The sequence below is a fragment of the Schistocerca americana genome, chromosome 3, assembly GCF_021461395.2.
Source record: "Schistocerca americana isolate TAMUIC-IGC-003095 chromosome 3, iqSchAmer2.1, whole genome shotgun sequence".
In the NCBI taxonomy this organism is placed as follows: domain Eukaryota; kingdom Metazoa; phylum Arthropoda; class Insecta; order Orthoptera; family Acrididae; genus Schistocerca; species Schistocerca americana.
This window is the reverse complement of record NC_060121.1, coordinates 438693116-438697352: the sequence shown is the minus strand read 5'-3', so window position 1 is coordinate 438697352 and position 4237 is coordinate 438693116.

Below are 4237 nucleotides of genomic sequence, written 5' to 3'. Positions count from 1 at the left end.
ACAGTTATGTAATGTTAGCTGCATAGCTTCAGGCGAAATTTCTCACCAGGCCCTCGTACTTGGCGGCAGACACTATTTTCTAGACATCTTTACGCACTCACTGCGAGCTCAGAAATGAGAAGAGCGACGTGATGCTAACTGGGGTTATACTAGAGACACTACCCAACACATCTGTGCAAAGCTTTATCGGATTTTCATAGTCGTTTCCATTTCGCGGCCGATCGGAGCTTACTTTCTGAACGCCCCTCGTATGAGTATGGCGATATACCAATTGACTTTCGGAAAAGCATCATCCACACAATTCCGAAGACGGCAAGAGCTGACAAGTGCGAGAATTATCGCACAATCAGCTTAACAGCTCATGCATCGAAGCTGCTTACAAGAATAATATACAGAAGAATGGAAAAGTAAACTGAGAATGCGCTAGGTGACCATCAGTTTGGCTTTAGGAAAAGTAAAGGAACGAGAGAGTCAATTCTGACGTTACGGCTAATAATGGAAACAAGGCTAAAGAAAAATCAAGACACTTTCATAGGATTTGTCGACCTGGAAAAAGCGTTCGACAATATAAAATGGTGCAAGCTGTTCGAGATTCTGAAAAAAGTAGGGGCAAGCTATATGGAGAGACGGGTCATACACAATATGTACAACAACCAAGAGGGAAGAATAAGAGTGGACGATCAAGAATGAAGTGCTCGTATTAACAAGGGTGTAAGACAAGGCTGAAGCCTTTCGCCCCTACTCTTCAATCTGTACATCGAGGAAGCAATGAAGGAAATAAAAGAAAAGTTCAGGAGTGGAATTAAAATACAAGGTGAAAGGATATCAACGATACGATTCGCTGATGACATTGCTATCCTGAGTGAAAGTGAAGAAGACTTAAATGATCAGCTGAACGGAATGAACAGTCTAATGAGTATACAGTATGGTTTGAGAGTAAAATGGAGAAAGACGAAGGTAATGAGAACAGCGAGAAACTTAACATCAGGATTGATGGTCACGAAGTCAATGAAGTTAAGGAATTCTGCTACCTAGGCAGTAAAATAACTAATGACGGACGGAGCAAGGAGGACATCAAAAGCAGACTCGCTATGGCAAAAAAGGCATTTCTGGCCAAGAGAAGTCTACTAATATCAAATACCGGCCTTAATTTGAGGAAGAAATTTCTGAGGATGTACGTCTGGAGTACAGCATTGTATGGTAGTGAAACATGGACTGAGGGAAAACCGGAACAGAAGAGAATCGAAGCATTTGAGATGTGGTGCTATAGACGAGTGTTGAAAATTAGGTGGACTGATAAGGTAAGGAATGAGGAGGTTCTACGCAGAATTGGAGAGGAAAGGAATATGTGGAAACACTGATAAGGAGAAGGGACAGGATGTTGAGACATCTGCTAAGACATGAGGGAATGACTTCCATGGTACTGGAGGGAGCTGTAGAAGGCAAAAACTGTAGGGGAAGACAGAGATTGGAATACGTTATGCAAATAATTGACGACATAGGTTGCAAATGCTACTCTGAGATGAAGAGGTTAGCTCAGGAAAGGAATTCGTGGCGGGCCGCATCAAACCAGTCAGTGGACTGATGACCAAAAAAAAAAAAAAAAAGAATACCTGATGTGTGAACCGACATAGTGCGTTGCAGTGAATGTAGCTTTTAAGCATAGGAGCGTCCGGCAGCACAGTCATCGCCCACTGCTCTCGAACGGTGGCTTCTCTTCCGATCCTGATAGGAGGCACTATGAACGTCACTTCCAATCAAATGTGGTCGCCCCTCCAAGCCTGCGAAATTTCCGAACCTGGCTTGATAAATTTAGATACCGTCTGATTATCATCAATCATCTATAGCAGCAATGACGATTTGCACGGTATTATCCCTCGTCTAACCCGGGAAGTGTATTTGCAAATATTTTACATTTACACAGTTTACCTTAAGTGCCTCACATAAAAATTACTCTGCGGTCTAAATTGTACAGGTACGAAGTCAAATTAGGTGCAACAGTACAGCAACAAGGAAGACGTGGAATACACGGGATATGTGGTGTCCTGATACTGAAAAATAAAAAATTGCGTTTAAATGTTCCGTGAGTTTAGCGCTTACTGAAGTATAGACGTGCTCGTGCATACTCTACATTGTTGAACACAAGGTGAGTCACACTGGAGAGGAAGTCTCACGTACTTACGCTTCATTTTTTATTCTGAAGTAAGTCTTGCTGTCTGAGATATGGTCGGTGGAGAGTTTGGTATCTGTACTGGGACAGAAACTATTTCCAACCAGGTGAACCATGTTTTAGAAACTTCCCGAGAAAGGCTGCTTCAGAGACAATATGTCTAAGGCTAAAATAATTTGAAGTATTTGATGCGTAAGATACCGGTTTTTGAGTGGGAGTTTTTGCATTCGAACACGTGAAAGGAAGAGAATTCCGAAATACAGCTCACTATGTAATTGTGTTGCTTACGTTATGCACAGAAAGTTTGGGCATAATATGTTATATAAGTGAACATCATCTGATGTGGTTACTGTCGCCTGAGGTACGTGTCAGTTACCAGGTTAGTGTGTCTTTACTCTTGGAATTTCGAAATCGATTGCAAAAGAACATTAAAAATAAATAACGGCAGTCTCAACTGATTACTGGTAATATGACAAGAGAATAAAAAATTTTATCTCCATTATCAGTATACAGTTAAACTCAGGGCAGTTTTCAGACTCAGATTTCCATAAGGATAGCTAAACAGTATTTAGTATACATGGTACATATGGAAATTCTGCAGAAAGTAGGCTTCAGACAACCTTGATTTACACTGTTCCGAACCTCGAAGGGGATTTGTGCAGCTTTGTAACAATTCTTTTTGTAACGTTCTTGTTGTGTCCTGTAAAAGATGCCAGGTTTCAGTAAGAATCAAGCTCTGTTCACTGTATGTTGAAAAACGGGGTAATAAGAAAACTGATAGAAAATTTACTCATGATGACAAGGCTCTTATTTCCAAGCACAAGTAATCATTTCCAAGCCACTTTTGCAGGCAGGGTTCAGAGAAGGAATATCTTTGGCAGAATTTGAACGTATCCAGGTTGTACGACACTTACGAAACAATATCCTGACATATCTTTGTCGTACCGTTTTCTTTTTACCTGGTATTTAATAAGCTTTTGAAAATCAAACTATCCTTCTAACAACTTAGGACAGCCACGTCTACAACGCATGATTTGTTGCTTGTCATATTGCAATATCGTTTAGTACAGCTAAATCAGAAATCAGAACTGAACTAAAACTTCATAATTTGAAAATTGAAAAAAAGAAATGAAAGAAATATAAAAGGCTTTAATGAATTTGAAATTTCTCGTAACTCTAGAATTACATCTGCATTTGAGTTAGTAAATTTCTATCTTTACTGAAGTTAACTCATACTGACATGTACTATCTATGTCAGCTTTCAGATTTCAACCATTGTACTCATTCCATAGTGCCCCCAGCATGATGAAAATGTGCCACGATGCAATATCAAGTAAAGGGAGGAGTAGAATTGCATCCTGTCTTTCGATCCGTCAAAGAAATTCTATCTACAGATATACTTACAGAGTTGAGTGAGAATTGCTGTCGGCAGAATAAAAATGAAATGATAGCAGATTTGTGGGTATATTTAGCTTGCACTGAAATGCGCATAGAAATAAAACTTCTTAGTCGAGGGTACTCCTTCCCCAACTGCGACCGTGATTTTGCCACTGTCTAAAAGCGAAAAAGACTGGCTAAACTCAGTGGTCCAGAAAACTTAAAATCTATGACAGAAAACGTTAAACTGACAAATTCGTTTAAAATAAATATGCCAAGTGAAGTTGCATATAACTTTATTAACATAGGGAGAGTTTACACTGCAAAACTTTCACGGACGAAAGTAACTAGTAATAAATCAAACAAAATCTTGGTTAAAAGGACCTTCAAAGAACTCTAAGAACGAACTGAAATTACTGTTTTCAAGAAATGTAAACCAAAAGGAATACCAATTTTATTGTGAAAATCATATTACACAGAAAATAAGGCCAGTTTAAAAACTGTTACTGTATGTTTTTGTGATACCTGAAGGCAAACTATTTTATGCACGCATCACATCTTAGAACTCAACCAACGTTCAGAAAGTTTTCATTATTCTAATGACATTGTGTTAAAGCATTTCAACAGTGTTATATAAAGACCCCTGAATATTCCTTAAAACATATAAGATTTGTATTACCGGTTTATTTC